This window comes from Mycteria americana, unplaced genomic scaffold (assembly GCF_035582795.1).
Source record: "Mycteria americana isolate JAX WOST 10 ecotype Jacksonville Zoo and Gardens unplaced genomic scaffold, USCA_MyAme_1.0 Scaffold_213, whole genome shotgun sequence".
NCBI lineage: Eukaryota > Metazoa > Chordata > Aves > Ciconiiformes > Ciconiidae > Mycteria > Mycteria americana.
Window position 1 is genome coordinate 24,585 of NW_027445553.1, and position 9,880 is coordinate 34,464.

At 72.8% G+C, this 9,880-nt stretch overlaps 1 pseudogene; it reads right to left on the reverse strand.

The window, feature by feature from the left end:
* Positions 1-9,268, reverse strand: part of LOC142403362 (ryanodine receptor 1-like) — a 33,578-nt pseudogene extending 24,310 nt beyond the window's left edge.
* Positions 9,269-9,880: the final 612 nt, after the last annotated feature.

Consider the following 9,880-nt stretch of genomic DNA (forward strand, 5'->3'; position numbering starts at 1 on the left):
GGGACCCCCAATCCCCAGGGGGACCCCCTAAGCCCCCCCACAACCTGCAACCCCCCAAAGCCCATAGGGACCCCCCCCAGGGGGACCCCCCCAAACCTGCAATCCCCCAAAGCCCAGGGGGACCCCCAATCCCCAGGGGGACCCCCTAAGCCCCCCCAAACCTGCAACCCCCCAAAGCTCATGGGGACCCCCAAATCCAAGGGGGACCCCCAAGCCCCCCCCCCCAACCTGCAACCCCCCAAAGCCCATAGGGACGCCCCTCGGGGGACCCCCAAACCCCAGGGGGACCCCCCCAAACCTGCAACCCCCCAAAGCCCATGGGGACCCCCAAATCCAAGGGGGACCCCCTAAGCCCCCCCAAACCTGCAACCCCCCAAAGCCCATGGCGACCCCCGCTCCCTCTCGCCTAAGGTGACCCCCAACCCCCCCCGGCCCCCCCCGGCCCCCTGCCCCCCCCCGCCACCCCCCAAAGCCTTTGGGCACCCCCCAAAAGCCCCGGGCCCCCCCATACCGGCCGCGTCCTTCTGCAGCCCCACGTCGAAGGCCAGTTTGTCGGTGACGGAGCGGGAGGTGGTGAGGCAGCTCAGGTACTGGGGGGGCGGGGGGGGGGGGGACACAGCCCGTTACGGGGGTCCCCGCGCCCCCCGCCCCGGCCCCCCGCCCCGGCCCCCCCTCACCATGCCGCTGTGCGAGTGCCGCAGGAGGATGGCGTGGCCGTAGAGCAGCGTCCGGTGTCCCCCGCCCTGCGACGACTGGGGGGGGCGGGAGGGGGGGGCCGGGGTCAGCGGGGACCCCCCGACACCCCCCGACACCCCCCGGGGGCCCGCTCCGGGCTGGCGGCACCCCGGGGTTTGCACGGCCGTCGTGACGGAGCCGGGCACCCCTCGTGCGAGACCCCGTCTCGGGGGGAGCCGTGCGTCGCACGGCCCTCGTGCGAGAGCTGCGCACCCCGAGTGTTGCACGGCCCTCGTGCGAGACCCGTATTGGGGTACCCCATGGGTTGCATGGCCCTCGTGCGAGACCCGTATTGGGGTACCCCGTGCGTCGCACGGCCCTCGTGCGAGAGCTGCGCACCCCGAGTGTTGCACACCCCTCATGTAAGACCCATATTGGGGTACCCCATGGGTTGCACGGCCCTCGTGCGAGAGCTGTGCACCCCAAGTGTTGCACGGCCCCCATGTAAGACCCGTATTGGGGTACCCCGTGCGTCACACGGCCCTCGTGCGAGAGCTGTGCACCCCAAGTGTTGCACGGCCCCCATGTAAGACCCGTATTGGGGTACCCCGTGCGTCACACGGCCCTCGTGCGAGAGCTGTGCACCCCAAGTGTTGCACACCCCTCATGTAAGACCCATATTGGGGTACCCCATGGGTTGCACGGCCCTTGTGCAAGAGCTGTGCACCCCGAGTGTTACACGGCCCCCGTGTAAGACCCGTATTGGGGTACCCCATGCGTCACACGGCCCTCGTGCGAGAGCTGCGCACCCCGAGTGTTGCACAGCCCTCGTGCGAGACCCGTATTGGGGTACCCCGTGCGTCGCACACCCCTTGTGGGAGATGCGTATTGGGGTACCCCATGGGTTGCACGGCCCTCGTGCAAGAGCTGGGTCGGGGTGACCCATGCATTGCACGGCCCTCGTGCTGGAGCTGTGCACCCCGAGTGTTGCACACCCCTCGTGTGACACCCGCATCGGGGTACCCCGTGGGTTGCACGGCCCTCGTGCGAGAGCTGAATCGGGGTGACCCGTGCGTCGCACGCTCCTCGTGCTGGAGCTGCGCACCCCGAGTGTTGCACACCCCTCGTGCGACACCCGCATCGGGGTACCCCGTGCGTCGCACGGCCCTCGTGCGAGACCCACGTTGGGGTGACCCGTACATTGCACGGCCCTCGTGCCAGACTTGTGCACCCCGTGCGTCGCACGCCCCTCGTGCCCGGGCAATGTGGGGGTTCCCCGTGCGTCGCACGCCCCTCGTGCCCGGGCAATGTGGGGGTTCCCCGTGCGTCGCACGCCCCTCGCGCTCACACCCGGGCTCGGCGGCGGGGTCCATGCGGAGGTGGGGGCTGCGGGCGGGGGAGGGGCACACCCGGACGCCTGGGTCCATGCGGGGGGGTGGGGTGGGGGGGGGGGGTGCAGCAGAGCCCCCCCCCCGGACACTTTGGGGTGCTGGAGGCGGGGGCGGGGCGTGTGCAGAGGAGGAGGAGGAGGAAGGCGAGGAGGAAGGTGAGGATGAGGAGGGGGTCACCGCACCACAGTGGCACCTACCCACTTGTCCAGATCGACCCCCTGGGTGGGCGCGGGGGGGGGGGAGAGAGAAGAGGGGGGGGTCAAGGGGGGCTGGGACCCCCGCGACCCCCGGGACCCCCTCGCCGCCCGGGACCCCCCGGGACCCCCCAGCCCCCCCCGGCCCCCCCGGACCCACCTCGGCCCCCCCCTCGGGGGCGTTGGCCAGCATCTCCTGCAGCGCCCGCACCGAGAGCGACTGCTCCAGCACGAAGCAGCAGACGGCCAGGTCGGGGGGCACGTTCTGGGGGGGGGGGGGGCACGGGGGGTCAGGGGACATGCCCCCCATGCCAAGCGACATCGGGGTCCCCCTGTCCCCCTGCCCAGTAAGACTGGGGTCCCCCCTGTCCCCCTCCCCAGTAACATCGGGGTCCCCCCTGTCCCCCTGCCCAGTAACATTGGGATCCCCCTGTCCCCCTGCCCAGTAAGACTGGGGTCCCCCCTGTCCCCCTGCCCAGTAACATTGGGGTCCCCCTGTCCCCCTGCCCAGTAAGACTGGGGTCCCCCCTGTCCCCCTGCCCAGTAACATCGGGATCCCCCTGTCCCCCTGCCCAGTAAGACTGGGGTCCCCCCTGTCCCCCTGCCCAGTAACATCGGGATCCCCCTGTCCCCCTGCCCAGTAAGACTGGGGTCCCCCTGTCCCCTTGTCCCCAGGCCAGGGGGTACTGGGGTCCCCCCGTCCCCCTCCCCAGTAACATCGGGGTCCCCCCTGTCCCCCTGCCCAGTAAGACTGGGGTCCCCCTTGTCCCCCTCCCCAGTAACATTGGGGTCCCCCTGTCCCCTTGTCCCCAGGCCAGGGGGTACTGGGGTCCCCCCTGTCCCCCTGCCCAGTAAGACTGGGGTCCCCCCTGTTCCCCTCCCCAGTAACACTGGGGTCCCCCTTGTCCCCCTCCCCAGTAACATTGGGGTCCCCCTGTCCCCTTGTCCCCAGGCCAGGGGGTACTGGGGTCCCCCCTGTCCCCCTCCCCAGTAACATCGGGGTCCCCCCTGTCCCCCTGCCCAGTAAGACTGGGGTCCCCCCTGTCCCCCTGCCCAGTAACATCGGGGTCCCCCTGCCCAGTAACACTGGGGTCCCCCTTGTCCCCCTCTCCGGCAACATTGGGGTCCCCCTATCCCCAGGCCAGGGGGTTCTGGGGTCCCCCCGTCCCCCTCCCCAGTAACATCGGGGTCCCCCCTGTCCCCCTGCCCAGCAACACTGGGGTCCCCCTGTCCCCAGGCCAGGGGGTACGGGGTGTCCCCGTGTCCCCATACCGGCTGACAGGGGGGTCCCCACGTCCCCCTGCCACGGGATTCGGGGTGCCCGGTGTCCCCTGCCGGGGCGCGGGGGGGCCAAGGGCCCCCATGTCCTCACGCCCAGGGCCGGCAGTGCCCATGCCGGGCGCTATGGGGTGTCCCCATGTCCCCAGGCCAGGTGACAGCGGGGTCCCCATGCCCCCCCCCCGCCCCCAACCCAGGTGCTATAGGGTGTCCCCAACCCAGGTGCCATGGGGTGTCCCCACACCCCCGGCCCCCTGAGCCCCCCAGCCCCCCCCGGGCGTTGGAGGTGGGCTCCAGGGCCCCCCCGGACCCCCCCAGCCCCCCACCTGGGCGTTGGAGGTGGGCTCCAGCGACCCCCCCAGCCCCCCCCCAGCCCCCCCGGACCCCCCCAGCCCCCCACCTGGGCGTTGGAGGTGGGCTCCAGGGCCCCCCCGGACCCCCCCAGCCCCCCCGGACCCCCCCAGCCCCCCACCTGGGCGTTGGAGGTGGGCTCCAGCGACCCCCCCAGCCCCCCCGGACCCCCCCAGCCCCCCACCTGGGCGTTGGAGGTGGGCTCCAGCGACCCCCCCAGCCCCCCCCAGCCCCCCCAGCCCCCCACCTGGGCGTTGGAGGTGGGCTCCAGCGACCCCCCCAGCCCCCCCCAGCCCCCAGCCCCCCCCCAGCCCCCCACCTGGGCGTTGGAGGTGGGCTCCAGCGACCCCCCCAGCCCCCCCAGCCCCCCACCTGGGCGTTGGAGGTGGGCTCCAGCGACCCCCCCAGCCCCCCCCCAGCCCCCCCGGACCCCCCCAGCCCCCCACCTGGGCGTTGGAGGTGGGCTCCAGGGCCCCCCCCAGCCCCCTCCCAGCCCCCCCCCAGCCCCCAGCCCCCCCGACCCCCACCTGGGCGTTGGAGGTGGGCTCCAGCGACCCCCCCAGCCCCCCCGGACCCCCCCAGCCCCCCACCTGGGCGTTGGAGGTGGGCTCCAGCGACCCCCCCAGCCCCCCCCGGACCCCCCCAGCCCCCCACCTGGGCGTTGGAGGTGGGCTCCAGCGACCCCCCCAGCCCCCCCCGGACCCCCCCAGCCCCCCCGACCCCCACCTGGGCGTTGGAGGTGGGCTCCAGCGAGCAGAGCCGGTTGCCGAAGCCCTCGGCCGCCAGGCAGAGCTTGAGCTGCTCCTGCGGCAGCGTGGCCGAGCACTGCAGGACCACCTCGTCCTCCTGCGGGACCACCTCAGCGCCGCCGCCCGCCGCACCCACGGCACGCGCGGCACCCCCACGGCCACCCACGGCCCCCACGGAACCCCCACGGCCACCCACGGCCCCCACGGAACCCCCACGGCCACCCACGGACCCCCCCGGCACCCATGGCACCCCCACGGCCACCCACGGACCCCCCCCGGAACCCCCCCGGCCACCCACGACACCCACGGAACCCCCCCGCCACCCACGGAACCCCCACGGCCACCCACGGCACCCACGGAACCCCCACGGAACCCCTACGGAACCCCTACGGAACCCCCACGGCCACCCACGGCCACCCACGGCACCCTCCCGGCCACCCACGGAACCCCCACGGAACCCCCCGGCCACCCACGGCACACCCACGGCACATCTCGGGCACCCACGGAACCCCCCCGGCACCCACGGAACCCCCCCTGAACCCCCACGGCACCCACGGCACCCCCACGGCCACCCACGGCACCCCCCCGGCACCCACGGAACCCCCCCGGCACCCCCCCCGGCCACCCACGGCACCCACGGCACCCCCACGGCACCCCCATGGCACCCACGGAACCCCCCCGGCACATCTCGGGCACCCCCACGGCACCCACGGAACCCCCACGGAACACCCCGGGCACCCCCACGGCACCCACAGAATCCCCCCGGAACCCCCCTGGAACCCCCACGGCCCCCCACGGAACCCCCCCGGAACCCCCACAGCACTCCCACAGCACCTTCAGCACCCCACGGCCCCCCCCAGCACCCCACGAAACCCCCACGGCCCCCTGAACCCCTCCACAGCACCCTGAGCACCCACAGCCCCCCCACGGCCCCCCCACCCCACCCTGAGCCCCCCCCCGGCACCCCCAGCACCCACGGCCCGGGGGGGGGAGGGGCATGGGCTGCACCAAGGGGAGACCTCGGCCCTGGGGGGCCGCAAAGCCGGGGGGGGGGGGGGGGGGGGGGGCAGGACCCCTGGGTGCCCCCTGTGACCCTATGGGCTCTATAGGGGGGGTCAGGACCCCTGGGTGCCCCCCCCAGCCCTATGGGCTCTATAGGGGGGGTCAGGACCCCTAAGTGCCCCCTCCAACCCTATGGGGTCTATAGGGTGGGGTCAGGACCTCTGGGTGCCCCCCCCAGCCCTATGGACTCCATAGGGGGGGGTCAGGACCCCTGGGTGCCCCCTGTCACCCTATGGGCTCTATAGGGGGGGTCAGGACCCCTGGGTGTCCCATCAACTCTATGGGCGCTATGGGGGGGGTCAGGGCCCCTGGCTGCCCCCCCCAACCCTATGGGGTCTATAGGGGGGGTCAGGACCCCTGGGTGCCCCCCCCAATCCTATAGGGTCTATAGGGGGGGTCAGGACCCCTGGGTGCCCCCCCCAACCCTATGGGGTCTATAGGGGGGGGTCAGGACCCCTGGGTGCCCCCCTCACCCTATGGGGTGGGTCAGGACCCTTGGGTGCCCCCAGCTCTATGGACTCCATAGGGGGGGGTCAGGACCCCTGGGTGCCCCCTGTCACCCTATGGGCTCTATAGGGGGGGTCAGGACCCCTGGCTGCCCCCCCCAACCCTATGGGCTCTATAGGGGGTGGTCAGGACCCCTGGGTGCCCCCCCCAACCCTATGGGCTCTATAGGGGGGGGTCAGGACCCCTGGGTGCCCCCCCCAACCCTATGGGTGCTATGGGGGGGGTCAGGACCCCTGGGTGCCCTCCCTCACCCTATGGGCTCTATAGGGGGTGGGTCAGGACCTCTGGGTGCCCCCCCCCAACCCTATGGGTGCTATGGGGGGGTCAGGACCCCTGGGTGCCCCGCACAAGTCTATGGGGTCTATAGGGGGTGGGTCAGGGCCCCTAAGTGCCCCCCTCCAACCCTATGGTGTCTATGGGGGGGGGTCAGGACCCCTAAGTGCCCCCACCAACCCTATGGGGTCTATGGGGGGGAGTCAGGACACCTGGGTGCCCCCCCCAACCCTATGGGGTCTATAGGGGGGGGTCAGGACCCCTGGGTGCCCCCAGCCCTATGGACTCTATAGGGGGGGGTCAAGACCCCTGCATGCCCCCTGTCACCCTATGGGGTGGGACAGGACCCCTAAGTGCCCCCTCTAAGCCTATGGGGTCTATGGGGGGGCGTCAGGGCCCCTAAGTGACCCTCCTCACCCTATGGGGGCTATAGGGTGGGGTCAGGACCCCTAAGTGCCCCCCTCAACCCTATGGGGTCTATGGGGGGGGGGGGGGGGTCAGGACCTCTGGGTGCCCCCCCCCAGCCCTATGGGCTCTATAGGGGGGGTCAGGACCCCTAAGCGCCCTTCCCAACCCTATGGGGTCTATAGGGGGATCAGGACCCCTAAGTGCCCCCTCCAACCCTATGGGGTCTATGGGGGGGGGGTCAGGACCCCTGGGTGCCTCCAAAACCCTATGGGCTCTATAGGGCGGGTCAGGACCCCTGGGTGCCCCCTGTCACCCTATGGGCTCTATAGGGGGGGGTCAGGTCCCCTAAGTGCCCCCTCCAACCCTATGGGCTCTATAGGGGGGGGTCAGGGCCCCTGGGTGCCCCCGTCACCCTATGGGCCCTGTAGGGGGGGTCAGGACCCCTAAGCGCCCTCCCCAACCCTATGGGGTCTATAGGGGGGGTCAGGACCCCTAAGCGCCCTCCCCAACCCTATGGGGTCTATAGGGGGGGTCAGGACCCCTAAGCGCCCTCCCCAACCCTATGGGGTCTATAGGGGGGGTCAGGACCCCTAAGTGCCCCCTCCAACCCTATGGGCTCTATGTGGGGGGGTCAGGACCCCTGGGTGCCCCCCCCAGCCCTATGGGCTCTATAGGGCGGGTCAGGACCCCTGGGTGCCCCCTGTCACCCTATGGGCTCTATAGGGGGGGGTCAGGTCCCCTAAGTGCCCCCTCCAACCCTATGGGCTCTATGGGGGGGGTCAGGGCCCCTAAGTGCCCCCCCAGCCCTATGGGCTCTATAGGGCGGGTCAGGGCCCCTGGGTGCCCCCCTCACCCTATGGACTCCATAGGGGGGCCCCCCCCAGCTGCTCCCGTCGCTCCGGCCCCCCCGCAGATTCCTCCCGCGGGCCGCGGATGCCGCCGGACCGGGGGGGGGGGGGGGGGGGAGGGGAGGGGGGGGCGCGTGCGCTCCGTGCCTCAGTTTCCCCGGGGGGGGGGAGGGGTCGCAAATCCCCTCCCCCCCCCCCCCCCCCCCAGCCAAAATGTTGCTGAGCTCAGCATTTCCCTCCCCCCCCGGGGGGGTCACACCTGGGGCCCTTCCCCTCCCCCCCCAAGGACACCCCCGCGTCCTTGACCCCCCCCGCCCCCCCCGATTCCTCGGGGGGGGGGAGGGGAGGGAGGGGGGGGGAGGGGCAGTTATTACAGCAGCTCCCCCCCCCCCCGGGGGGTCCCAGCCCGGGTTTGAGGACAAACTGGGAGGAACTGGGACAAGGGAAGGATCTGGGCCACCCCCCCCACCCCTCCCCCACCCCCGTGCCGCCGCCCTGCCCATCCCCCCCGGGGGGATCTGGTTTCGCCCCCCCCCCAGCAGCTGCTCCCCCCGCCCCCCCCCGGCTTTGCGCGTTGCTTTTTTGGGAGCCCACGCGGCCGGGGGGGGTGGGGTGGGGGTGCACCCCCCCCCCCCCCGCACCCCCTCCCCTCCCCCACCCCCCCCGCAATGCTGGGGGGCGTTGGGAGCTGCCCCCGCCCCATCCCAGTCCCTCCCAGTGTTCCCAGTTCAGGCTGGTCCCCCCAAAACGGCCCCCCCCAGTCCTCGCTTACCCCCCCCGCCTCACAGTGCCCCCCCCCCCCAGTGCTCCCAGCCCCCCCAGTGCTCCCAGTTCCCCAGGTCTGAGCCCCCCAGTATCCCCAGACCCCCCCGGCTCTCCCCCAGTATCTCCCAGTTCCCCCATTCCCCCCTCCCCAGTGCCCCCCAGTCTCCCCACACCAGTTCCCCTAGCCCAGTCCCCCCAGTATCTCCCAGTCCCCCCACAGTTCCCTGAGCCCAATCACCCAGTATCTCCTCCCAGTCCCCCCAGTGTCCCCAGCCCAGTCCCCCCAGTGCTCCCAGTTCCCCAGGTCTGAGCCCCCCAGTATCCCCAGACCCCCCCGGCTCTCCCCCAGTATCTCCCAGTTCCCCCATTCCCCCTCCCCAGTGTCTCCCAGTCCCCCCAGTATCTCCCAGTTCCCCCATTCCCCCCTCCCCAGTGTCTCCCAGACCCCCCAGTATCTCCCAGTTCCCCCCAGTACCTCCTCCCAGTCCTCCCAGTCCTCCCCACTCACCGTCCGCAGGAACTGGACATCGTCCTCGCCGTCGGCCTCGGCCATGGCTGTGGGTGCCAGGGACCCCTCACCAGTGGGTGCTGGTCACCAGTGGGTGCCGGGGACCCCTCACCAGTGGGTGCTGGGGACCCCTCACCAGTGGGTGCCGGTCACCAGTGGGTGCTGGTCACCAGTGGGTCCCAGTCACTGGTGGGTGCCGGGGACCCCTCACCAGTAGGTGCCCGTCACCAGTGGGTCCCGGGGACCCGTCACCAGTGGGTGCCGGTGGCTGCTCGGTGCCCTCCGCCCGCCGCCCCCCCCCCGCCCCGGCCCCGGGTGGGTGCTGGCCCCGGGTGGGTGCTCCCGCGTGGGTGCCGCTGCCCGTGTCCCGGCGCCGCGGGGCTCCGCCGCCTCCCGGTGCCGCTGGCCCGGCCCCCGCCGCCACGTAACGGGGGAGGGACCGGGGGGGGGGGGGAAACTGAGGCACGGACCCCCCCCGCCCCCAGCCCCCGCCCAGCCCCCACCCGGGGCGCCCCCACGCCCGGAGGGGCTGGGGGAGGGGCGGGGGCGGGGGGTCCCCCCGAAGTGTTGAGGGGGGCCCGGCCCATTCCGGTGCCTCTGGCCCTTTAAGAAAAGGGGGGTGCACTGCCCGCACGGGGGTCCCCAGGGGGTAGAATCCCAGTGCAGCCCAGTTCAGCCCAGTACAGCCCAGTGCAGCCCAGGCCCCGCCCCCATCTGCCCCTAATTAACCCCTGGAGCTAATGAGGGCAGCTGGGGGCAGGGCCCCTCCCCCCCCCCCGCCGTGGGGCCCAGGCGGCTGCTGGGGGGGGGGCCGGCCCCACAGGGCCCCCCCGGCCCCCCAAGTGCTGGGAACGGGGGGACCCACGGCATC